The 25,000-nt window shown below is 52.6% G+C and overlaps 14 pseudogenes; all 14 read right to left on the reverse strand.

Moving 5' to 3' along the window:
* Nucleotides 1–2,129: 2,129 nt before the first annotated feature.
* LOC137329354 (U2 spliceosomal RNA) lies at nucleotides 2,130–2,246 on the reverse strand (annotated as a pseudogene).
* A 971-nt stretch (nucleotides 2,247–3,217) lies between these two features.
* Nucleotides 3,218–3,334, reverse strand: LOC137329078 (U2 spliceosomal RNA; annotated as a pseudogene).
* A 1,304-nt stretch (nucleotides 3,335–4,638) lies between these two features.
* Nucleotides 4,639–4,755, reverse strand: LOC137329469 (U2 spliceosomal RNA; annotated as a pseudogene).
* Nucleotides 4,756–6,034: 1,279 nt separating this feature from the next.
* Nucleotides 6,035–6,151, reverse strand: LOC137329764 (U2 spliceosomal RNA; annotated as a pseudogene).
* A 4,570-nt stretch (nucleotides 6,152–10,721) lies between these two features.
* LOC137329040 (U2 spliceosomal RNA) lies at nucleotides 10,722–10,838 on the reverse strand (annotated as a pseudogene).
* Nucleotides 10,839–11,812: 974 nt separating this feature from the next.
* On the reverse strand, nucleotides 11,813–11,929 carry LOC137329355 (U2 spliceosomal RNA; annotated as a pseudogene).
* Nucleotides 11,930–12,894: 965 nt separating this feature from the next.
* On the reverse strand, nucleotides 12,895–13,011 carry LOC137329079 (U2 spliceosomal RNA; annotated as a pseudogene).
* Nucleotides 13,012–14,325: 1,314 nt separating this feature from the next.
* On the reverse strand, nucleotides 14,326–14,442 carry LOC137329471 (U2 spliceosomal RNA; annotated as a pseudogene).
* Nucleotides 14,443–15,723: 1,281 nt separating this feature from the next.
* LOC137329766 (U2 spliceosomal RNA) lies at nucleotides 15,724–15,840 on the reverse strand (annotated as a pseudogene).
* A 4,579-nt stretch (nucleotides 15,841–20,419) lies between these two features.
* LOC137329472 (U2 spliceosomal RNA) lies at nucleotides 20,420–20,536 on the reverse strand (annotated as a pseudogene).
* Nucleotides 20,537–21,497: 961 nt separating this feature from the next.
* LOC137329473 (U2 spliceosomal RNA) lies at nucleotides 21,498–21,614 on the reverse strand (annotated as a pseudogene).
* A 961-nt stretch (nucleotides 21,615–22,575) lies between these two features.
* Nucleotides 22,576–22,692, reverse strand: LOC137329357 (U2 spliceosomal RNA; annotated as a pseudogene).
* A 963-nt stretch (nucleotides 22,693–23,655) lies between these two features.
* LOC137329358 (U2 spliceosomal RNA) lies at nucleotides 23,656–23,772 on the reverse strand (annotated as a pseudogene).
* Nucleotides 23,773–24,737: 965 nt separating this feature from the next.
* LOC137329205 (U2 spliceosomal RNA) lies at nucleotides 24,738–24,854 on the reverse strand (annotated as a pseudogene).
* Nucleotides 24,855–25,000: the final 146 nt, after the last annotated feature.

A 25,000-nucleotide genomic window follows, 5' to 3' on the forward strand; every position in this document is an offset into this window, starting at 1 on the left:
GCCACCGCCTTTTCCTCCCCTTGACAAACAGACAGACAGACAGACAGACAGTCAGTCCAGTTCGGGAGCGCAGCTTTCATTAAGCAATGGCGTTTGTGACAACTCATCGTCTGACAGGTTGATGATTTCCCCACACGCCTCCTGCCGAATAAAAGGCTCACCCTCCCGGACACTACCCCCAGAATCACCCACCCCGCCCCCCCGGGGTGAATATTAAGCCCGAGAACACCGACTGTAACCAACCGCAGTGAAAAGTTGAAGTGGCAACTCATTAACCAGATTTATTTTGGGCAACTCATTAACCAGATTTTTTGTTCATTTGGTTTATGAGTTGCCAAGTGTAAATCTGGTTAATGAGTTGCCACTTCAACTTTTCACTGCAGTTGGTTACAGTCGGTGTTCTCGGGCTTAATATTCACCCCGGGGGGGGGGGGGGGGGGTGTATAGCGGGCGATGGCCGGTGTGGAGTGCGTTTTTTGGGGGTTGATTTTCACTTTGCCTCGCTGGTGGAATTTGTGGGAGGCAGGCAAGGGGATTGGTGTGGGCTGGTGGGCGGCAAGGGAGATGCTTGCTTCGGGGTGTTATCCTCACTTTGGTCCGCTGGTGAGAGTAGGCAGCGGCAGGCAGGCCGGCAGGCAAGTGTGATGTAGTGTGGGGTGCAGTGCAGTGCAGTGCAGTGCGGTGCTGCCCTGTCGTTTATGAAAGGTTGTAATGACACTGCTTTGCAGCTGACCATGTCCACTGATTTGTGACGCCCGTATGGAGGCTGATATCTCAGGAGGGCCGAGGCCGATTTCCTCCGGGGACGGCTCGTCGCGTGCGGCAGGACGAGGCGCAGCGGACGGTACCGAGCGCTCGGAGGTGCGGCGCTGCCCGCCGGAGGTACAGCGAAAGGCTGCAAACCGCTTTCCGCCTGCTAACTCGGCGGCCGTCAGACCGACCGACTCCGCTTTACCACCGGAGCTAGAGTCGGGCAAGGGGCACCGAAAGGTACCGGAAGGATCGCGTTCGCACGACGGGAAGTCGACTAGCGGGCCGCCGAAAGCGAGCCGGGGGCCCCCGGTTTTTCTGTCCCACCTGGAGACTGATATCTCAGGAAGGCCGAGGCCGATTTCCTCCGGGGACGGCTCGTCGCGTGCGGCAGGACGAGGCGCAGCGGACGGTACCGAGCGCTCGGAGGTGCGGCGCTGCCCGCCGGAGGTACAGCGAAAGTCTGCGAACCGCTTTCCGCCTCCTCTCACCGCACGGCTCTCCTTTTCACCCACTGGCGGATTTTCACCCTCCGACTGCTCGCTACCGTCCGCTGCGCCTGGTCCGGGCCCTGTCCATTGTCATGTTAATGGCAGGGCGGGGCAGGACTGCTTTCACCAGGAACCCGGTTTTCTGGGTCAGAGGTTCCAGGGGACCTGTTTTGTGCGGACTTCCCTGTGTCCGTCCCTCCATGCCTTCCCCCCAGGACTTCCTTCTGAACACCTTTGTCGTTTGAGCGAGGGCCAAAAGCCTGCCTGTGAAAGGGAAGGATCAGCCGGTCGGAACCCTGCTGGTCGCTGCTGCCAGTGCAGCAGGCGTGCGTGTGTCCTCGGCCTCGTGTCCAGGTCCCTCAGGGACTTGAGGCAACTCTCCCCGGTGGTCTCGTGGTCAGGACCGGGCTTCGAATCCCGGTCGGGGGGGGATGACTTTCTGCTGCAGATTAATTGGCACCTCTGAAAGAAAGTCTCCCCTCCTGAGCGTAAAGCTCCACCCTTAACCACCACCGCCGCCTTTTCCACCCCTTGACAAACAGACAGACAGACAGACAGACAGTCAGTCCAGTTCGGGAGCGCAGCTTTCATTTGGAAGCAGACCCTGCTTGTTTAAAGTCAACGACGCCAAGTTATTTTGCACTTTGAATTATATCGCTACGTGCGAGCGGCACTCAGCCTTGGAGAAGAAAAAAATACCACTGAGCTGAGAAAGGTCTTTTTAAAACGGTTTCCTTCCACAGCAGCTCTGAGTGAGAGAGAGAGAGGGAGAGAGAGAGAGAGAGAGATATCAGCTTTATTCTCAGTAATAATACACACACACACACACACACACACACACAGAGACACTGGGAAAGAGCTGATTTTCCTTTTGAATATCTCCCCACGGGGAGCTGCACCGTTCCCAGAGACACTGCAATACTGGGTCGATGCGTGGAGTGGACGGAGCAAGCCCCTATTCCATCTCCCTGTTCTAAAAATCAATTAAAAATAATAATAAATAATATGTGTGTGTGTGTGTGTGTGTGTGTGTGTGTGTGTGTGTGTGTCGGTGTCAGTATCAGTCAGTGAGTCAGTGTCTCTCTCTCTCTCTCTCTCTCTCTCTCACTCAGAGCTGCTGTGGAAGGAAACTTTTTTAAAAAGAACTTGCATATTGAAAGAAAGATGTGTCTCAAGCTGCCGGGCCCTGTCCATTGTCATGTCAATGGCAGGACTGCTTTCACCAGGAACCCGGTTTTCTGGGTCAGAGGTTCCAGGGGACCTGTTTTGTGCGGACTTCCCTGTGTCCGTCCCTCCCTGCCTGCCTTCCCCCCAGGACTTCCTTCTGAACACCTTTGTCGTTTCAGCGAGGGCCAAAAGCCTGCCTGTGAAAGGGAAGGATCAGCCGGTCAGCCCCCTGTTGGTCGCTGCTGCCAGTGCAGCAGGCGTGCGTGTGTATTCGGCCTCGTGTCCAGGTCCCTCAGGGACTTGAGGCAACTCTCCCCGGTGGTCTTGTGGTCAGGACCGGGCTTCGAATCCCGGTCGGGGGGGATGACTTTCTGCTACAGATTAATTGGCACCTCTGAAAGAAAGTCTCCCCTCCTGAGCGTAAAGCTCCACCCTCACCACCACCGCCGCCTTTTCCTCCCCTTGACAAGCAGACAGACAGACAGACAGACAGTCCAGTTCGGGAGCGCAGCTTTCATTTGGAAGCAGACCCTGCTTGTTTAAAGTCAACGACGCCAAGTTATTTTGCACTTTGAATTATATCGCTACGTGCGAGCGGCACTCAGCCTTGGAGAAGAAAAAAATACCACTGAGCTGAGAAAGTTCTTTTTAAAACGGTTTCCTTCCACAGCAGCTCTGAGTGAGAGAGAGAGAGAGAGAGAGAGATATCAGCTTTATTCTCAGTCATAATACACACACACACACACACACACACACACACACAGAGACACTGGGAAAGAGCTGTTTTTCCTTTTGAATATCTCCCCACGGGGAGCTGCACCGTTCCCAGAAACACTGCAATACTGGGTCGATGCGTGGAGTGGACGGAGCAAGCCCCTATTCCATCTCCCTGTTCGAAAAATCAATTTAAAATAATAATAAATAATATGTGTGTGTGTGTGTGTGTGTGTGTGTGTGTGTGTCGGTGTCAGTATCAGTCAGTGAGTCAGTGTCTCTCTCTCTCTCTCTCTCTCTCTCTCTCACTCATAGCTGCTGTGGAAGGAAACTTTTTAAAAAAGAACTTGCTTATTGAAAGAAAGATGTGTCTCAAGCTGCCGGGCCCTGTCCATTGTCATGTCAATGGCAGGACTGCTTTCACCAGGAACCCGTTTTTCTGGGTCAGAGGTTCCAGGGGACCTGTTTTGTGCGGACTTCCCTGTGTCCGTCCCTCCCTGCCTGCCTTCCCCCCAGGACTTCCTTCTGAACACCTTTGTCGTTTAAAATAATAATAAATAATATGTGTGTGTGTGTGTGTGTGTGTGTGTGTGTGTGTGTGTCGGTGTCAGTCAGTGAGTCAGTGTCTCTCTCTCTCCTCTCTCTCTCTCACACTCAGAGCTGCTGTGGAAGGAAACTTTTTTAAAAAGAACTTGCTTATTGAAAGAAAGATGTGTCTCAAGCTGCCGGGCCCTGTCCATTGTCCTGTCAGTGGCAGGACTGCTTTCACCAGGAACCCGGTTTTCTGGGTCAGAGGTTCCAGGGGACCTGTTTTGTGCGGACTTCCCTGTGTCCGTCCCTCCCTGCCTGCCTTCCCCCCAGGACTTCCTTCTGAACACCTTTGTCGTTTGAGCGAGGGCCAAAAGCCTGCCTGTGAAAGGGAAGGATCAGCCGGTCAGCCCCCTGTTGGTCGCTGCTGCCAGTGCAGCAGGCGTGCGTGTGTCCTCGGCCTCGTGTCCAGGTCCCTCAGGGACTTGAGGCAACTCTCCCCGGTGGTCTCGTGGTCAGGACCGGGCTTCGAATCCCGGTCGGGGGGGATGACTTTCTGCTGCAGATGAATTGGCACCTCTGAAAGAAAGTCTCCCCTCCTGAGCGTAAAGCTCCACCCTCACCACCACCGCCGCCTTTTCCACCCCTTGACAAACGGACAGACAGACAGACAGACAGTCAGTCAGTCCAGTTCGGGAGCGCAGCTTTCATTTGGAAGCAGACCCTGCTTGTTTCAAGTCAACGACGCCAAGTTATTTTGCACTTTGAATTATATCGCTACGTGCGAGCGGCACTCAGCCTTGGAGAAGAAAAAAATACCACTGAGCTGAGAAAGTTCTTTTTAAAAAGGTTTCCTTCCACAGCAGCTCTGAGTGAGAGAGAGAGAGAGATATCAGCTTTATTCTCAGTAATAATACACACACACACACACACACACACACAGAGACACTGGGAAAGAGCTGATTTTCCTTTTGAATATCTCCCCACGGGGAGCTGCACCGTTCCCAGAAACACTGCAATACTGGGTCGATGCGTGGAGTGGACGGAGCAAGCCCCTATTCCATCTCCCTGTTCTAAAAATCAATTAAAAATAATAATAAATAATATGTGTGTGTGTGTGTGTGTGTGTGTGTGTGTCGGTGTCAGTATCAGTCAGTCAGTCAGTGTCTCTCTCTCTCTCTCTCTCTCTCTCACTCAGAGCTGCTGTGGAAGGAAACTTTTTTAAAAAGAACTTGCATATTGAAAGAAAGATGTGTCTCAAGCTGCCGGGCCCTGTCCATTGTCATGTCAATGGCAGGACTGCTTTCACCAGGAACCCGGTTTTGTGGGTCAGAGGTTCCAAAGGACCTGTTTTGTGCGGACTTCCCTGTGTCCGTCCCTCCCTGCCTGCCTTCCCCCCAGGACTTCCTTCTGAACAGCTTTGTCGTTTAAAATAATAATAAATAATGTGTGTGTGTGTGTGTCGGTGTCAGTATCAGTCAGTGAGTCAGTGTCTCTCTCTCTCTCTCTCTCTCTCTCTCTCTCTCACTCAGAGCTGCTGTGGAAGGAAACTTTTTTAAAAAGAACTTGCTTATTGAAAGAAAGATGTGTCTCAAGCTGCCGGGCCCTGTCCATTGTCCTGTCAATGGCAGGACTGCTTTCACCAGGAACCCGGTTTTGTGGGTCAGAGGTTCCAGGGGACCTGTTTTGTGCGGACTTCCCTGTGTCCGTCCCTCCCTGCCTGCCTTCCCCCCAGGACTTCCTTCTGAACACCTTTGTCGTTTGAGCGAGGGCCAAAAACCTGCCTGTGAAAGGGAAGGATCAGCCGGTCAGCCCCCTGTTGGTCGCTGCTGCCAGTGCAGCAGGCGTGCGTGTGTCCTCGGCCTCGTGTCCAGGTCCCTCAGGGACTTGAGGCAACTCTCCCCGGTGGTCTCGTGGTCAGGACCGGGCTTCGAATCCCGGTCGGGGGGGATGACTTTCTGCTACAGATTAATTGGCACCTCTGAAAGAAAGTCTCCCCTCCTGAGCGTAATGCTCCACCCTCACCACCACCACCGCCTTTTCCACCCCTTGACAAACAGACAGTCAGACAGACAGACAGTCCAGTTCGGGAGCGCAGCTTTCATTTGGAAGCAGACCCTGCTTGTTTAAAGTCAACGACGCCAAGTTATTTTGCACTTTGAATTATATCGCTACGTGCGAGCGGCACTCAGCCTTGGAGAAGAAAAAAATACCACTGAGCTGAGAAAGTTCTTTTTAAAACGGTTTCCTTCCACAGCAGCTCTGAGTGAGAGAGAGAGAGAGAGAGAGAGAGATATCAGCTTTATTCTCAGTAATAACACACACACACACACACACAGAGACACTGGGAAACAGCTGTTTTTCCTTTTGAATATCTCCCCACGGGGAGCTGCACCGTTCCCAGAAACACTGCAATACTGGGTCGATGCGTGGAGTGGACGGAGCAAGCCCCTAGTCCATCTCCCTGTTCTAAAAATCAATTAAAAATAATAATAAATAATATGTGTGTGTGTGTGTGTGTGTGTGTGTCGGTGTCAGTATCAGTCAGTGAGTGAGTGTCTCTCTCTCTCTCTCTCTCTTACTCAGAGCTGCTGTGGAAGGAAACTTTTTTAAAAAGAACTTGCATATTGAAAGAAAGATGTGTCTCAAGCTGCCGGGCCCTGTCCATTGTCATGTCAATGGCAGGACTGCTTTCACCAGGAACCCGTTTTTCTGGGTCAGAGGTTCCAGGGGACCTGTTTTGTGCGGACTTCCCTGTGTCCGTCCCTCCCTGCCTGCCTTCCCCCCAGGACTTCCTTCTGAACAGCTTTGTCGTTTAAAATAATAATAAATAATGTGTGTGTGTGTGTGTGTGTGTGTCGGTGTCAGTATCAGTCAGTGAGTCAGTCTCTCTCTCTCTCTCTCTCTCACTCAGAGCTGCTGTGGAAGGAAACTTTTTTAAAAAGGACTTGCATATTGAAAGAAAGATGTGTCTCAAGCTGCCGGGCCCTGTCCATTGTCATGTCAGTGGCAGGACTGCTTTCACCAGGAACCCTTCCCTGCCATTGCAGTGTTGATTTGGTCCTTATGCAAATTTAGGGGCGGAGCCAGCACACAAACGACCAATCACAGCAAAGTCCGCACTTTGCGAGCGCACGAGGTCGCGGCCAGCGTTCCAGTCCGCTCAGATCCAAATAAGCCCGAAAAGGAACACGCTCGATCTTAGCCAAAAGGCCGAGAAGCGATACCGCGCTCGATGCGAATTGATCTCGGGTCCTGTTTGCCCTCCCTCTTTGTTCTCTGGCTGCCGGTGTTGAAAGCAGTCTCGAAGCACTGCCGTTCTCTCCCACTCTGGCCACATTTTTTGCCACCGTTTCTAATTGCAACAGTGGATGAGTTTAAAGAAGTTGCCGTTTTTTCCTTTCTTGCCAGGATTGCTTGACAGATTGGTAAATTTGCCAGTAGGCCACCAATCAGATGGGGGAGGGTTGTGTCTCAACGGACCTCCGTCAGTCAGTCTCAGTCACTAACTCACTGCCGTGGAAGGAAACCTCTTTGAGTAAAACTAGTGACGTGACGTGTCTCACAGCGAGTGAGTGAGATTGCAACGGCCAATTGAGAAAGAGGTGAGGTGCTGACAATCAGCAGCTCGTGTTGAAACATTCATTCCACGGCAGGCAAGACCAATCAAAAAAAATACTGCAGATGCTGGCTCGGCTCGGCTGGCTGGCTGGCTGGCTGGCTGGCTGGCTGGCTGGCTGGAAATGGGAAATAAAAACACAAGGCGTGTTAAAGGCTGGTTAAACTGTCGAAAGAAACAAGGCGTTAATGTTTCAGAAGCGCCTATTGAAAGGTGTCTCTCAAGCTGCTCCCTGACTGGGCCCTGTCCGTTGTCATGTTAATCGCTGGTTAAACTGTCGGAAGAAACAAGGCGTTAATGTTTCAGAAGCGCCTATTGAAAGGTGTCTCTCAAGCTGCTCCCTGACTGGGCCCTGTCCGTTGTCATGTTAATCGCTGGTTAAACTGTCGGAAGAAACAAGGCGTTAATGTTTCAGAAGCGCCTATTGAAAGGTGTCTCTCAAGCTGCTCCCTGACTGGGCCCTGTCCGTTGTCATGTTAATCCCAGGGCGGGGCGGGACTGCTTTGACCGGGAGACCTGTTTTCTGGGACGCAGGTGTGACATTCCAGGGAGGCACCTACTTTGTGCTGATTCGAAACGACCACGACAACGGCAACTTGCAGTTCTATATTACAACAACAACAACGCGCGTGTGGTAGTTGGGAGGGGCTGCGTTCGCGCTCTCCCCCCTGCATTGAAACTCAAAGTTCGATTTTCAATCCCATAGTCCACCAATCGGATGGGAGACGTGTGTGTGTGTGTGTGTGTGTGTGTGTGTGTCAGTGTCAGTGTCAGTGTCAGTGTCAGTCTCTCTCTCTCTCTCTCTCTCTCTCACTCTTACTCAGAGCTGCTGTGGAAGGAAACCTTTTTAAAAAGAACTTGCATATTGAAAAAAAGATGTGTCTCAAGCTGCCGGGCCCTGTCCATTGTCACGTTAATGGCAGGACGGGGCAGGACTGCTTTGACCAGGAGACCTGTTTTCTGGGACGCAGGTGTGAGATTCCAGGGGACCTGCTTTGTGCTGATTTCCCTGCCTCCCTCCCTCCCCCCCAGGACTTCCTTCTGAACACCTTTGTCGTTTGAGCGAGGGCCAAAAGCCTGCCTGTGAAAGGGAAGGATCAGCCGGTCAGCCCCCTGCTGGTCGCTGCTGCCAGTGCAGCAGGCGTGCGTGTGTCCTCGGCCTCGTGTCCAGGTCCCTCAGGGACTTGAGGCAGCTCTCCCCGGTGGTCTCGTGGTCAGGACCGGGCTTCGAATCCCGGTCGGGGGGGGATGACTTTCTGCTGCAGATTAATTGGCATGAAGGAAAGTCTCCCCTCCTGAGCGGAATGCTCCACCCTCACCACCACCGCCACCGCCTTTTCCTCCCCTTGACAAACAGACAGACAGACAGACAGACAGTCAGTCCAGTTCGGGAGCGCAGCTTTCATTAAGCAATGGCGTTTGTGACAACTCATCGTCTGACAGGTTGATGATTTCCCCACACGCCTCCTGCCGAATAAAAGGCTCACCCTCCCGGACACTACCCCCAGAATCACCCACCCCGCCCCCCCGGGGTGAATATTAAGCCCGAGAACACCGACTGTAACCAACCGCAGTGAAAAGTTGAAGTGGCAACTCATTAACCAGATTTATTTTGGGCAACTCATTAACCAGATTTTTTGTTCATTTGGTTTATGAGTTGCCAAGTGTAAATCTGGTTAATGAGTTGCCACTTCAACTTTTCACTGCAGTTGGTTACAGTCGGTGTTCTCGGGCTTAATATTCACCCCGGGGGGGGGGGGGGGGGGGTGTATAGCGGGCGATGGCCGGTGTGGAGTGCGTTTTTTGGGGGTTGATTTTCACTTTGCCTCGCTGGTGGAATTTGTGGGAGGCAGGCAAGGGGATTGGTGTGGGCTGGTGGGCGGCAAGGGAGATGCTTGCTTCGGGGTGTTATCCTCACTTTGGTCCGCTGGTGAGAGTAGGCAGCGGCAGGCAGGCCGGCAGGCAAGTGTGATGTAGTGTGGGGTGCAGTGCAGTGCAGTGCAGTGCGGTGCTGCCCTGTCGTTTATGAAAGGTTGTAATGACACTGCTTTGCAGCTGACCATGTCCACTGATTTGTGACGCCCGTATGGAGGCTGATATCTCAGGAGGGCCGAGGCCGATTTCCTCCGGGGACGGCTCGTCGCGTGCGGCAGGACGAGGCGCAGCGGACGGTACCGAGCGCTCGGAGGTGCGGCGCTGCCCGCCGGAGGTACAGCGAAAGGCTGCAAACCGCTTTCCGCCTGCTAACTCGGCGGCCGTCAGACCGACCGACTCCGCTTTACCACCGGAGCTAGAGTCGGGCAAGGGGCACCGAAAGGTACCGGAAGGATCGCGTTCGCACGACGGGAAGTCGACTAGCGGGCCGCCGAAAGCGAGCCGGGGGCCCCCGGTTTTTCTGTCCCACCTGGAGACTGATATCTCAGGAAGGCCGAGGCCGATTTCCTCCGGGGACGGCTCGTCGCGTGCGGCAGGACGAGGCGCAGCGGACGGTACCGAGCGCTCGGAGGTGCGGCGCTGCCCGCCGGAGGTACAGCGAAAGTCTGCGAACCGCTTTCCGCCTCCTCTCACCGCACGGCTCTCCTTTTCACCCACTGGCGGATTTTCACCCTCCGACTGCTCGCTACCGTCCGCTGCGCCTGGTCCGGGCCCTGTCCATTGTCATGTTAATGGCAGGGCGGGGCAGGACTGCTTTCACCAGGAACCCGGTTTTCTGGGTCAGAGGTTCCAGGGGACCTGTTTTGTGCGGACTTCCCTGTGTCCGTCCCTCCATGCCTTCCCCCCAGGACTTCCTTCTGAACACCTTTGTCGTTTGAGCGAGGGCCAAAAGCCTGCCTGTGAAAGGGAAGGATCAGCCGGTCGGAACCCTGCTGGTCGCTGCTGCCAGTGCAGCAGGCGTGCGTGTGTCCTCGGCCTCGTGTCCAGGTCCCTCAGGGACTTGAGGCAACTCTCCCCGGTGGTCTCGTGGTCAGGACCGGGCTTCGAATCCCGGTCGGGGGGGGATGACTTTCTGCTGCAGATTAATTGGCACCTCTGAAAGAAAGTCTCCCCTCCTGAGCGTAAAGCTCCACCCTTAACCACCACCGCCGCCTTTTCCACCCCTTGACAAACAGACAGACAGACAGACAGACAGTCAGTCCAGTTCGGGAGCGCAGCTTTCATTTGGAAGCAGACCCTGCTTGTTTAAAGTCAACGACGCCAAGTTATTTTGCACTTTGAATTATATCGCTACGTGCGAGCGGCACTCAGCCTTGGAGAAGAAAAAAATACCACTGAGCTGAGAAAGGTCTTTTTAAAACGGTTTCCTTCCACAGCAGCTCTGAGTGAGAGAGAGAGAGAGAGAGAGAGAGAGAGATATCAGCTTTATTCTCAGTAATAATACACACACACACACACACACACACACACAGAGACACTGGGAAAGAGCTGTTTTTCCTTTTGAATATCTCCCCACGGGGAGCTGCACCGTTCCCAGAGACACTGCAATACTGGGTCGATGCGTGGAGTGGACGGAGCAAGCCCCTTTTCCATCTCCCTGTTCTAAAAATCAATTTAAAATAATAATAAATAATATGTGTGTGTGTGTGTGTGTGTGTGTGTGTGTCGGTGTCAGTATCAGTCAGTCAGTCAGTGTCTCTCTCTCTCTCTCTCTCTCTCTCCCTCACACTCAGAGCTGCTGTGGAAGGAAACTTTTTTAAAAAGAACTTGCTTATTGAAAGAAAGATGTGTCTCAAGCTGCCGGGCCCTGTCCATTGTCATGTCAATGGCAGGACTGCTTTCACCAGGAACCCGGTTTTCTGGGTCAGAGGTTCCAGGGGACCTGTTTTGTGCGGACTTCCCTGTGTCCGTCCCTCCCTGCCTGCCTTCCCCCCAGGACTTCCTTCTGAACACCTTTGTCGTTTGAGCGAGGGCCAAAAGCCTGCCTGTGAAAGGGAAGGATCAGCCGGTCAGCCCCCTGCTGGTCGCTGCTGCCAGTGCAGCAGGCGTGCGTGTGTATTCGGCCTCGTGTCCAGGTCCCTCAGGGACTTGAGGCAACTCTCCCCGGTGGTCTCGTGGTCAGGACCGGGCTTCGAATCCCGGTTGGGGGGGGATGACTTTCTGCTGCAGATTAATTGGCACCTCTGAAAGAAAGTCTCCCCTCCTGTGCGTAATGCTCCACCCTCACCACCACCACCGCCTTTTCCACCCCTTGACAAACAGACAGACAGACAGACAGACAGTCAGTCCAGTTCGGGAGCGCAGCTTTCATTTGGAAGCAGACCCTGCTTGTTTAAAGTCAACGACGCCAAGTTATTTTGCACTTTGAATTATATCGCTACGTGCGAGCGGCACTCAGCCTTGGAGAAGAAAAAAATACCACTGAGCTGAGAAAGTTCTTTTTAAAAAGGTTTCCTTCCACAGCAGCTCTGAGTGAGAGAGAGAGAGGGAGAGAGAGAGAGAGAGAGATATCAGCTTTATTCTCAGTAATAATACACACACACACACACACACACACACACAGAGACACTGGGAAAGAGCTGATTTTCCTTTTGAATATCTCCCCACGGGGAGCTGCACCGTTCCCAGAGACACTGCAATACTGGGTCGATGCGTGGAGTGGACGGAGCAAGCCCCTATTCCATCTCCCTGTTCTAAAAATCAATTAAAAATAATAATAAATAATATGTGTGTGTGTGTGTGTGTGTGTGTGTGTGTGTGTGTGTGTCGGTGTCAGTATCAGTCAGTGAGTCAGTGTCTCTCTCTCTCTCTCTCTCTCTCTCTCACTCAGAGCTGCTGTGGAAGGAAACTTTTTTAAAAAGAACTTGCATATTGAAAGAAAGATGTGTCTCAAGCTGCCGGGCCCTGTCCATTGTCATGTCAATGGCAGGACTGCTTTCACCAGGAACCCGGTTTTCTGGGTCAGAGGTTCCAGGGGACCTGTTTTGTGCGGACTTCCCTGTGTCCGTCCCTCCCTGCCTGCCTTCCCCCCAGGACTTCCTTCTGAACACCTTTGTCGTTTCAGCGAGGGCCAAAAGCCTGCCTGTGAAAGGGAAGGATCAGCCGGTCAGCCCCCTGTTGGTCGCTGCTGCCAGTGCAGCAGGCGTGCGTGTGTATTCGGCCTCGTGTCCAGGTCCCTCAGGGACTTGAGGCAACTCTCCCCGGTGGTCTTGTGGTCAGGACCGGGCTTCGAATCCCGGTCGGGGGGGATGACTTTCTGCTACAGATTAATTGGCACCTCTGAAAGAAAGTCTCCCCTCCTGAGCGTAAAGCTCCACCCTCACCACCACCGCCGCCTTTTCCTCCCCTTGACAAGCAGACAGACAGACAGACAGACAGTCCAGTTCGGGAGCGCAGCTTTCATTTGGAAGCAGACCCTGCTTGTTTAAAGTCAACGACGCCAAGTTATTTTGCACTTTGAATTATATCGCTACGTGCGAGCGGCACTCAGCCTTGGAGAAGAAAAAAATACCACTGAGCTGAGAAAGTTCTTTTTAAAACGGTTTCCTTCCACAGCAGCTCTGAGTGAGAGAGAGAGAGAGAGAGAGAGATATCAGCTTTATTCTCAGTAATAATACACACACACACACACACACACACACACAGAGACACTGGGAAAGAGCTGTTTTTCCTTTTGAATATCTCCCCACGGGGAGCTGCACCGTTCCCAGAAACACTGCAATACTGGGTCGATGCGTGGAGTGGACGGAGCAAGCCCCTATTCCATCTCCCTGTTCGAAAAATCAATTTAAAATAATAATAAATAATATGTGTGTGTGTGTGTGTGTGTGTGTGTGTGTGTGTCGGTGTCAGTATCAGTCAGTGAGTCAGTGTCTCTCTCTCTCTCTCTCTCTCTCTCTCTCACTCATAGCTGCTGTGGAAGGAAACTTTTTAAAAAAGAACTTGCTTATTGAAAGAAAGATGTGTCTCAAGCTGCCGGGCCCTGTCCATTGTCATGTCAATGGCAGGACTGCTTTCACCAGGAACCCGTTTTTCTGGGTCAGAGGTTCCAGGGGACCTGTTTTGTGCGGACTTCCCTGTGTCCGTCCCTCCCTGCCTGCCTTCCCCCCAGGACTTCCTTCTGAACACCTTTGTCGTTTAAAATAATAATAAATAATATGTGTGTGTGTGTGTGTGTGTGTGTGTGTGTGTGTGTGTGTCGGTGTCAGTCAGTGAGTCAGTGTCTCTCTCTCTCCTCTCTCTCTCTCACACTCAGAGCTGCTGTGGAAGGAAACTTTTTTAAAAAGAACTTGCTTATTGAAAGAAAGATGTGTCTCAAGCTGCCGGGCCCTGTCCATTGTCCTGTCAGTGGCAGGACTGCTTTCACCAGGAACCCGGTTTTCTGGGTCAGAGGTTCCAGGGGACCTGTTTTGTGCGGACTTCCCTGTGTCCGTCCCTCCCTGCCTGCCTTCCCCCCAGGACTTCCTTCTGAACACCTTTGTCGTTTGAGCGAGGGCCAAAAGCCTGCCTGTGAAAGGGAAGGATCAGCCGGTCAGCCCCCTGTTGGTCGCTGCTGCCAGTGCAGCAGGCGTGCGTGTGTCCTCGGCCTCGTGTCCAGGTCCCTCAGGGACTTGAGGCAACTCTCCCCGGTGGTCTCGTGGTCAGGACCGGGCTTCGAATCCCGGTCGGGGGGGATGACTTTCTGCTGCAGATGAATTGGCACCTCTGAAAGAAAGTCTCCCCTCCTGAGCGTAAAGCTCCACCCTCACCACCACCGCCGCCTTTTCCACCCCTTGACAAACGGACAGACAGACAGACAGACAGTCAGTCAGTCCAGTTCGGGAGCGCAGCTTTCATTTGGAAGCAGACCCTGCTTGTTTCAAGTCAACGACGCCAAGTTATTTTGCACTTTGAATTATATCGCTACGTGCGAGCGGCACTCAGCCTTGGAGAAGAAAAAAATACCACTGAGCTGAGAAAGTTCTTTTTAAAAAGGTTTCCTTCCACAGCAGCTCTGAGTGAGAGAGAGAGAGAGATATCAGCTTTATTCTCAGTAATAATACACACACACACACACACACACACACACACACACAGAGACACTGGGAAAGAGCTGATTTTCCTTTTGAATATCTCCCCACGGGGAGCTGCACCGTTCCCAGAAACACTGCAATACTGGGTCGATGCGTGGAGTGGACGGAGCAAGCCCCTATTCCATCTCCCTGTTCTAAAAATCAATTAAAAATAATAATAAATAATATGTGTGTGTGTGTGTGTGTGTGTGTGTGTGTGTGTCGGTGTCAGTATCAGTCAGTCAGTCAGTGTCTCTCTCTCTCTCTCTCTCTCTCTCTCACTCAGAGCTGCTGTGGAAGGAAACTTTTTTAAAAAGAACTTGCATATTGAAAGAAAGATGTGTCTCAAGCTGCCGGGCCCTGTCCATTGTCATGTCAATGGCAGGACTGCTTTCACCAGGAACCCGGTTTTGTGGGTCAGAGGTTCCAAAGGACCTGTTTTGTGCGGACTTCCCTGTGTCCGTCCCTCCCTGCCTGCCTTCCCCCCAGGACTTCCTTCTGAACAGCTTTGTCGTTTAAAATAATAATAAATAATGTGTGTGTGTGTGTGTCGGTGTCAGTATCAGTCAGTGAGTCAGTGTCTCTCTCTCTCTCTCTCTCTCTCTCTCTCACTCAGAGCTGCTGTGGAAGGAAACTTTTTTAAAAAGAACTTGCTTATTGAAAGAAAGATGTGTCTCAAGCTGCCGGGCCCTGTCCATTGTCCTGTCAATGGCAGGACTGCTTTCACCAGGAACCCGGTTTTGTGGGTCAGAGGTTCCAGGGGACCTGTTTTGTGCGGACTTCCCTGTGTCCGTCCCTCCCTGCCTGCCTTCCCCCCAGGACTTCCTTCTGAACACCTTTGTCGTTTGAGCGAGGGCCAAAAACCTGCCTGTGAAAGGGAAGGATCAGCCGGTCGGAACCCTGCTGGTCGCTGCTGCCAGTGCAGCAGGCGTGCGTGTGTCCTCGGCCTCGTGTCCAGGTCCCTCAGGGACTTGAGGCAACTCTCCCCGGTGGTCTCGTGGTCAGGACCGGGCTTCGAATCCCGGTCGGGGGGGATGACTTTCTGCTACAGATTAATTGGCACCTCTGAAAGAAAGTCTCCCCTCCTGAGCGTAATGCTCCACCCTCACCACCACCACCGCCTTTTCCACCCCTTGACAAACAGACAGTCAGACAGACAGACAGTCCAGTTCGGGAGCGCAGCTTTCATTTGGAAGCAGACCCTGCTTGTTTAAAGTCAACGACGCCAAGTTATTTTGCACTTTGAATTATATCGCTACGTGCGAGCGGCACTCAGCCTTGGAGAAGAAAAAAATACCACTGAGCTGAGAAAGTTCTTTTTAAAACGGTTTCCTTCCACAGCAGCTCTGAGTGAGAGAGAGAGAGAGAGAGAGAGAGATATCAGCTTTATTCTCAGTAATAACACACACACACACACACACAGAGACACTGGGAAACAGCTGTTTTTCCTTTTGAATATCTCCCCACGGGGAGCTGCACCGTTCCCAGAAACACTGCAATACTGGGTCGATGCGTGGAGTGGACGGAGCAAGCCCCTAGTCCATCTCCCTGTTCTAAAAATCAATTAAAAATAATAATAAATAATATGTGTGTGTGTGTGTGTGTGTGTGTGTCGGTGTCAGTATCAGTCAGTGAGTGAGTGTCTCTCTCTCTCTCTCTCTCTCTTACTCAGAGCTGCTGTGGAAGGAAACTTTTTTAAAAAGAACTTGCATATTGAAAGAAAGATGTGTCTCAAGCTGCCGGGCCCTGTCCATTGTCATGTCAATGGCAGGACTGCTTTCACCAGGAACCCGTTTTTCTGGGTCAGAGGTTCCAGGGGACCTGTTTTGTGCGGACTTCCCTGTGTCCGTCCCTCCCTGCCTGCCTTCCCCCCAGGACTTCCTTCTGAACAGCTTTGTCGTTTAAAATAATAATAAATAATGTGTGTGTGTGTGTGTGTGTGTGTCGGTGTCAGTATCAGTCAGTGAGTCAGTCTCTCTCTCTCTCTCTCTCTCACTCAGAGCTGCTGTGGAAGGAAACTTTTTTAAAAAGGACTTGCATATTGAAAGAAAGATGTGTCTCAAGCTGCCGGGCCCTGTCCATTGTCATGTCAGTGGCAGGACTGCTTTCACCAGGAACCCTTCCCTGCCATTGCAGTGTTGATTTGGTCCTTATGCAAATTTAGGGGCGGAGCCAGCACACAAACGACCAATCACAGCAAAGTCCGCACTTTGCGAGCGCACGAGGTCGCGGCCAGCGTTCCAGTCCGCTCAGATCCAAATAAGCCCGAAAAGGAACACGCTCGATCTTAGCCAAAAGGCCGAGAAGCGATACCGCGCTCGATGCGAATTGATCTCGGGTCCTGTTTGCCCTCCCTCTTTGTTCTCTGGCTGCCGGTGTTGAAAGCAGTCTCGAAGCACTGCCGTTCTCTCCCACTCTGGCCACATTTTTTGCCACCGTTTCTAATTGCAACAGTGGATGAGTTTAAAGAAGTTGCCGTTTTTTCCTTTCTTGCCAGGATTGCTTGACAGATTGGTAAATTTGCCAGTAGGCCACCAATCAGATGGGGGAGGGTTGTGTCTCAACGGACCTCCGTCAGTCAGTCTCAGTCACTAACTCACTGCCGTGGAAGGAAACCTCTTTGAGTAAAACTAGTGACGTGACGTGTCTCACAGCGAGTGAGTGAGATTGCAACGGCCAATTGAGAAAGAGGTGAGGTGCTGACAATCAGCAGCTCGTGTTGAAACATTCATTCCACGGCAGGCAAGACCAATCAAAAAAAATACTGCAGATGCTGGCTCGGCTCGGCTGGCTGGCTGGCTGGCTGGCTGGCTGGCTGGCTGGCTGGAAATGGGAAATAAAAACACAAGGCGTGTTAAAGGCTGGTTAAACTGTCGAAAGAAACAAGGCGTTAATGTTTCAGAAGCGCCTATTGAAAGGTGTCTCTCAAGCTGCTCCCTGACTGGGCCCTGTCCGTTGTCATGTTAATCGCTGGTTAAACTGTCGGAAGAAACAAGGCGTTAATGTTTCAGAAGCGCCTATTGAAAGGTGTCTCTCAAGCTGCTCCCTGACTGGGCCCTGTCCGTTGTCATGTTAATCGCTGGTTAAACTGTCGGAAGAAACAAGGCGTTAATGTTTCAGAAGCGCCTATTGAAAGGTGTCTCTCAAGCTGCTCCCTGACTGGGCCCTGTCCGTTGTCATGTTAATCCCAGGGCGGGGCGGGACTGCTTTGACCGGGAGACCTGTTTTCTGGGACGCAGGTGTGACATTCCAGGGAGGCACCTACTTTGTGCTGATTCGAAACGACCACGACAACGGCAACTTGCAGTTCTATATTACAACAACAACAACGCGCGTGTGGTAGTTGGGAGGGGCTGCGTTCGCGCTCTCCCCCCTGCATTGAAACTCAAAGTTCGATTTTCAATCCCATAGTCCACCAATCGGATGGGAGACGGTGTGTGTGTGTGTGTGTGTGTGTGTGTGTGTCAGTGTCAGTGTCAGTGTCAGTCTCTCTCTCTCTCTCTCTCTCTCTCACTCTTACTCAGAGCTGCTGTGGAAGGAAACCTTTTTAAAAAGAACTTGCATATTGAAAAAAAGATGTGTCTCAAGCTGCCGGGCCCTGTCCATTGTCACGTTAATGGCAGGACGGGGCAGGACTGCTTTGACCAGGAGACCTGTTTTCTGGGACGCAGGTGTGAGATTCCAGGGGACCTGCTTTGTGCTGATTTCCCTGCCTCCCTCCCTCCCCCCCAGGACTTCCTTCTGAACACCTTTGTCGTTTGAGCGAGGGCCAAAAGCCTGCCTGTGAAAGGGAAGGATCAGCCGGTCAGCCCCCTGCTGGTCGCTGCTGCCAGTGCAGCAGGCGTGCGTGTGTCCTCGGCCTCGTGTCCAGGTCCCTCAGGGACTTGAGGCAGCTCTCCCCGGTGGTCTCGTGGTCAGGACCGGGCTTCGAATCCCGGTCGGGGGGGGATGACTTTCTGCTGCAGATTAATTGGCATGAAGGAAAGTCTCCCCTCCTGAGCGGAATGCTCCACCCTCACCACCACCGCCACCGCCTTTTCCTCCCCTTGACAAACAGACAGACAGACAGACAGACAGTCAGTCCAGTTCGGGAGCGCAGCTTTCATTAAGCAATGGCGTTTGTGACAACTCATCGTCTGACAGGTTGATGATTTCCCCACACGCCTCCTGCCGAATAAAAGGCTCACCCTCCCGGACACTACCCCCAGAATCACCCACCCCGCCCCCCCGGGGTGAATATTAAGCCCGAGAACACCGACTGTAACCAACCGCAGTGAAAAGTTGAAGTGGCAACTCATTAACCAGATTTATTTTGGGCAACTCATTAACCAGATTTTTTGTTCATTTGGTTTATGAGTTGCCAAGTGTAAATCTGGTTAATGAGTTGCCACTTCAACTTTTCACTGCGGTTGGTTACAGTCGGTGTTCTCGGGCTTAATATTCGCCCCGGGGGGGGGGGGGGGGGGGTGTATAGCGGGCGATGGCCGGTGTGGAGTGCGTTTTTTGGGGGTTGATTTTCACTTTGCCTCGCTGGTGGAATTTGTGGGAGGCAGGCAAGGGGAATGGTGTGGGCTGGTGGGCGGCAAGGGAGATGCTTGCTTCGGGGTGTTATCCTCACTTTGGTCCGCTGGTGAGAGTAGGCAGCGGCAGGCCGGCAGGCAGGCAGGCAGGCAAGTGTGATGTAGTGTGGGGTGCAGTGCAGTGCGGTGCGGTGCTGCCCTGTCGTTTATGAAAGGTTGTAATGACACTGCTTTGCAGCTGACCATGTCCACTGATTTGTGACGCCCGTATGGAGGCTGATATCTCAGGAGGGCCGAGGCCGATTTCCTCCGGGGACGGCTCGTCGCGTGCGGCAGGACGAGGCGCAGCGGACGGTACCGAGCGCTCGGAGGTGCGGCGCTGCCCGCCGGAGGTACAGCGAAAGGCTGCAAACCGCTTTCCGCCTGCTAACTCGGCGGCCGTCAGACCGACCGACTCCGCTTTACCACCGGAGCTAGAGTCGGGCAAGGGGCACCGAAGGGTACCGGAAGGATCGCGTTCGCACGACGGGAAGTCGACTAGCGGGCCGCCGAAAGCGAGCCGGGGGCCCCCGGTTTTTCTGTCCCACCTGGAGACTGATATCTCAGGAAGGCCGAGGCCGATTTCCTCCGGGGACGGCTGGTCGCGTGCGGCAGGACGAGGCGCAGCGGACGGTACCGAGCGCTCGGAGGTGCGGCGCTGCCCGCCGGAGGTACAGCGAAAGTCTGCGAACCGCTTTCCGCCTCCTCTCACCGCACGGCTCTCCTTTTCACCCACTGGCGGATTTTCACCCTCCGACTGCTCGCTACCGTCCGCTGCGCCTGGTCCGGGCCCTGTCCATTGTCATGTTAATGGCAGGGCGGGGCAGGACTGCTTTCACCAGGAACCCGGTTTTCTGGGTCAGAGGTTCCAGGGGACCTGTTTTGTGCGGACTTCCCTGTGTCCGTCCCTCCATGCCTTCCCCCCAGGACTTCCTTCTGAACACCTTTGTCGTTTGAGCGAGGGCCAAAAGCCTGCCTGTGAAAGGGAAGGATCAGCCGGTCAGCCCCCTGTTGGTCGCTGCTGCCAGTGCAGCAGGCGTGCGTGTGTATTCGGCCTCGTGTCCAGGTCCCTCAGGGACTTGAGGCAACTCTCCCCGGTGGTCTCGTGGTCAGGACCGGGCTTCGAATCCCGGTTGGGGGGGGATGACTTTCTGCTGCAGATTAATTGGCACCTCTGAAAGAAAGTCTCCCCTCCTGAGCGTAAAGCTCCACCCTCACCACCACCACCACCGCCACCTTTTCCTCCCCTTGACAAACAGACAGACAGACAGACAGACAGACAGTCAGTCCAGTTCGGGAGCGCAGCTTTCATTTGGAAGCAGACCCTGCTTGTTTAAAGTCAACGACGCCAAGTTATTTTGCACTTTGAATTATATCGCTCCGTGCGAGCGGCACTCAGCCTTGGAGAAGAAAAAAATACCACTGAGCTGAGAAAGTTCTTTTTAAAAAGGTTTCCTTCCACAGCAGCTCTGAGTGAGAGAGAGAGAGAGATATCAGCTTTATTCTCAGTAATAATACACACACACACACACACACACACACACACACACACACACACAGAGACACTGGGAAAGAGCTGATTTTCCTTTTGAATATCTCCCCACGGGGAGCTGCACCGTTCCCAGAAACACTGCAATACTGGGTCGATGCGTGGAGTGGACGGAGCAAGCCCCTATTCCATCTCCCTGTTCTAAAAATCAATTAAAAATAATAATAAATAATATGTGTGTGTGTGTGTGTGTGTGTGTGTGTGTGTGTGTCGGTGTCAGTATCAGTCAGTGAGTCAGTGTCTCTCTCTCTCTCTCTCTCACTCAGAGCTGCTGTGGAAGGAAACTTTTTTAAAAAGAACTTGCATATTGAAAGAAAGATGTGTCTCAAGCTGCCGGGCCCTGTCCATTGTCATGTCAATGGCAGGACTGCTTTCACCAGGAACCCGTTTTTCTGGGTCAGAGGTTCCAGGGGACCTGTTTTGTGCGGACTTCCCTGTGTCCGTCCCTCCCTGCCTGCCTTCCCCCCAGGACTTCCTTCTGAACACCTTTGTCGTTTCAGCGAGGGCCAAAAGCCTGCCTGTGAAAGGGAAGGATCAGCCGGTCAGCCCCCTGTTGGTCGCTGCTGCCAGTGCAGCAGGCGTGCGTGTGTATTCGGCCTCGTGTCCAGGTCCCTCAGGGACTTGAGGCAACTCTCCCCGGTGGTCTCGTGGTCAGGACCGGGCTTCGAATCCCGGTCGGGGGGGATGGCTTTCTGCTGCAGATTAATTGGCACCTCTGAAAGAAAGTCTCCCCTCCTGAGCGTAAAGCTCCACCCTCACCACCACCGCCGCCTTTTCCACCCCTTGACAAACAGACAGACAGACAGACAGTCAGTCCAGTTCGGGAGCGCAGCTTTCATTTGGAAGCAGACCCTGCTTGTTTCAAGTCAACGACGCCAAGTTATTTTGCACTTTGAATTATATCGCTACGTGCGAGCGGCACTCAGCCTTGGAGAAGAAAAAAATACCACTGAGCTGAGAAAGTTCTTTTTAAAAAGGTTTCCTTCCACAGCAGCTCTGAGTGAGAGAGAGAGAGGGAGAGAGAGAGAGAGAGAGATATCAGCTTTATTCTCAGTAATAATACACACACACACACACACACACACACAGAGACACTGGGAAAGAGCTGATTTTCCTTTTGAATATCTCCCCACGGGGAGCTGCACCGTTCCCAGAAACACTGCAATACTGGGTCGATGCGTGGAGTGGACGGAGCAAGCCCCTATTCCATCTCCCTGTTCTAAAAATCAATTAAAAATAATAATAAATAATATGTGTGTGTGTGTGTGTGTGTGTGTGTGTGTGTGTGTCGGTGTCAGTATCAGTCAGTGAGTCAGTGTCTCTCTCTCTCTCTCTCTCACTCAGAGCTGCTGTGGAAGGAAACTTTTTTAAAAAGAACTTGCATATTGAAAGAAAGATGTGTCTCAAGCTGCCGGGCCCTGTCCATTGTCATGTCAATGGCAGGACTGCTTTCACCAGGAACCCGTTTTTCTGGGTCAGAGGTTCCAGGGGACCTGTTTTGTGCGGACTTCCCTGTGTCCGTCCCTCCCTGCCTGCCTTCCCCCCAGGACTTCCTTCTGAACACCTTTGTCGTTTCAGCGAGGGCCAAAAGCCTGCCTGTGAAAGGGAAGGATCAGCCGGTCAGCCCCCTGTTGGTCGCTGCTGCCAGTGCAGCAGGCGTGCGTGTGTATTCGGCCTCGTGTCCAGGTCCCTCAGGGACTTGAGGCAACTCTCCCCGGTGGTCTCGTGGTCAGGACCGGGCTTCGAATCCCGGTCGGGGGGGATGGCTTTCTGCTGCAGATTAATTGGCACCTCTGAAAGAAAGTCTCCCCTCCTGAGCGTAAAGCTCCACCCTCACCACCACCGCCGCCTTTTCCACCCCTTGACAAACAGACAGACAGACAGACAGTCAGTCCAGTTCGGGAGCGCAGCTTTCATTTGGAAGCAGACCCTGCTTGTTTCAAGTCAACGACGCCAAGTTATTTTGCACTTTGAATTATATCGCTACGTGCGAGCGGCACTCAGCCTTGGAGAAGAAAAAAATACCACTGAGCTGAGAAAGTTCTTTTTAAAAAGGTTTCCTTCCACAGCAGCTCTGAGTGAGAGAGAGAGAGGGAGAGAGAGAGAGAGAGAGATATCAGCTTTATTCTCAGTAATAATACACACACACACACACACACACACACAGAGACACTGGGAAAGAGCTGATTTTCCTTTTGAATATCTCCCCACGGGGAGCTGCACCGTTCCCAGAGACACTGCAATACTGGGTCGATGCGTGGAGTGGACGGAGCAAGCCCCTATTCCATCTCCCTGTTCTAAAAATCAATTAAAAATAATAATAAATAATATGTGTGTGTGTGTGTGTGTGTGTGTGTGTGTGTGTGTGTCGGTGTCAGTATCAGTCAGTGAGTCAGTGTCTCTCTCTCTCTCTCTCTCACTCAGAGCTGCTGTGGAAGGAAACTTTTTTAAAAAGAACTTGCATATTGAAAGAAAGATGTGTCTCAAGCTGCCGGGCCCTGTCCATTGTCATGTCAATGGCAGGACTGCTTTCACCAGGAACCCGTTTTTCTGGGTCAGAGGTTCCAGGGGACCTGTTTTGTGCGGACTTCCCTGTGTCCGTCCCTCCCTGCCTGCCTTCCCCCCAGGACTTCCTTCTGAACACCTTTGTCGTTTCAGCGAGGGCCAAAAGCCTGCCTGTGAAAGGGAAGGATCAGCCGGTCAGCCCCCTGTTGGTCGCTGCTGCCAGTGCAGCAGGCGTGCGTGTGTATTCGGCCTCGTGTCCAGGTCCCTCAGGGACTTGAGGCAACTCTCCCCGGTGGTCTCGTGGTCAGGACCGGGCTTCGAATCCCGGTCGGGGGGGATGGCTTTCTGCTGCAGATTAATTGGCACCTCTGAAAGAAAGTCTCCCCTCCTGAGCGTAAAGCTCCACCCTCACCACCACCGCCGCCTTTTCCACCCCTTGACAAACAGACAGACAGACAGACAGTCAGTCCAGTTCGGGAGCGCAGCTTTCATTTGGAAGCAGACCCTGCTTGTTTCAAGTCAACGACGCCAAGTTATTTTGCACTTTGAATTATATCGCTACGTGCGAGCGGCACTCAGCCTTGGAGAAGAAAAAAATACCACTGAGCTGAGAAAGTTCTTTTTAAAAAGGTTTCCTTCCACAGCAGCTCTGAGTGAGAGAGAGAGAGGGAGAGAGAGAGAGAGAGAGATATCAGCTTTATTCTCAGTAATAATACACACACACACACACACACACACACAGAGACACTGGGAAAGAGCTGATTTTCCTTTTGAATATCTCCCCACGGGGAGCTGCACCGTTCCCAGAGACACTGCAATACTGGGTCGATGCGTGGAGTGGACGGAGCAAGCCCCTATTCCATCTCCCTGTTCTAAAAATCAATTAAAAATAATAATAAATAATATGTGTGTGTGTGTGTGTGTGTGTGTGTGTGTGTGTGTGTCGGTGTCAGTATCAGTCAGTGAGTCAGTGTCTCTCTCTCTCTCTCTCTCTCTCTCTCACTCAGAGCTGCTGTGGAAGGAAACTTTTTTAAAAAGGACTTGCATATTGAAAGAAAGATGTGTCTCAAGCTGCCGGGCCCTGTCCATTGTCATGTCAATGGCAGGACTGCTTTCACCAGGAACCCGTTTTTCTGGGTCAGAGGTTCCAGGGGACCTGTTTTGTGCGGACTTCCCTGTGTCCGTCCCTCCCTGCCTGCCTTCCCCCCAGGACTTCCTTCTGAACACCTTTGTCGTTTGAGCGAGGGCCAAAAGCCTGCCTGTGAAAGGGAAGGATCAGCCGGTCAGCCCCCTGTTGGTCGCTGCTGCCAGTGCAGCAGGCGTGCGTGTGTATTCGGCCTCGTGTCCAGGTCCCTCAGGGACTTGAGGCAACTCTCCCCGGTGGTCATGTGGTCAGGACCGGGCTTCGAATCCCGGTCGGGGGGGATGACTTTCTGCTGCAGATTAATTGGCACCTCTGAAAGAAAGTCTCCCCTCCTGAGCGTAAAGCTCCACCCTCACCACCACCGCCGCCTTTTCCACCCCTTGACAAACAGACAGACAGACAGACAGACAGTCAGTCCAGTTCGGGAGCGCAGCTTTCATTTGGAAGCAGACCCTGCTTGTTTCAAGTCAACGACGCCAAGTTATTTTGCACTTTGAATTATATCGCTACGTGCGAGCGGCACTCAGCCTTGGAGAAGAAAAAAATACCACTGAGCTGAGAAAGGTCTTTTTAAAACGGTTTCCTTCCACAGCAGCTCTGAGTGAGAGAGAGAGAGAGAGAGAGAGATATCAGCTTTATTCTCAGTAATAATACACACACACACACACACACACACTCAGAGACACTGGGAAAGAGCTGTTTTTCCTTTTGAATATCTCCCCACAGGGAGCTGCACCGTTCCCAGAAACACTGCAATACTGGGTCGATGCGTGGAGTGGACAGAGCAAGCCCCTTTTCCATCTCCCTGTTCTAAAAATCAATTTAAAATAATAATAAATAATATGTGTGTGTGTGTGTGTGTGTGTGTCGGTGTCAGTATCAGTCAGTCAGTCAGTGTCTCTCTCTCTCTCTCCCTCACACTCAGAGCTGCTGTGGAAGGAAACTTTTTTAAAAAGAACTTGCATATTGAAAGAAAGATGTGTCTCAA

The sequence above is a fragment of the Heptranchias perlo genome, chromosome 12 (assembly GCF_035084215.1).
Source record: "Heptranchias perlo isolate sHepPer1 chromosome 12, sHepPer1.hap1, whole genome shotgun sequence".
NCBI lineage: Eukaryota > Metazoa > Chordata > Chondrichthyes > Hexanchiformes > Hexanchidae > Heptranchias > Heptranchias perlo.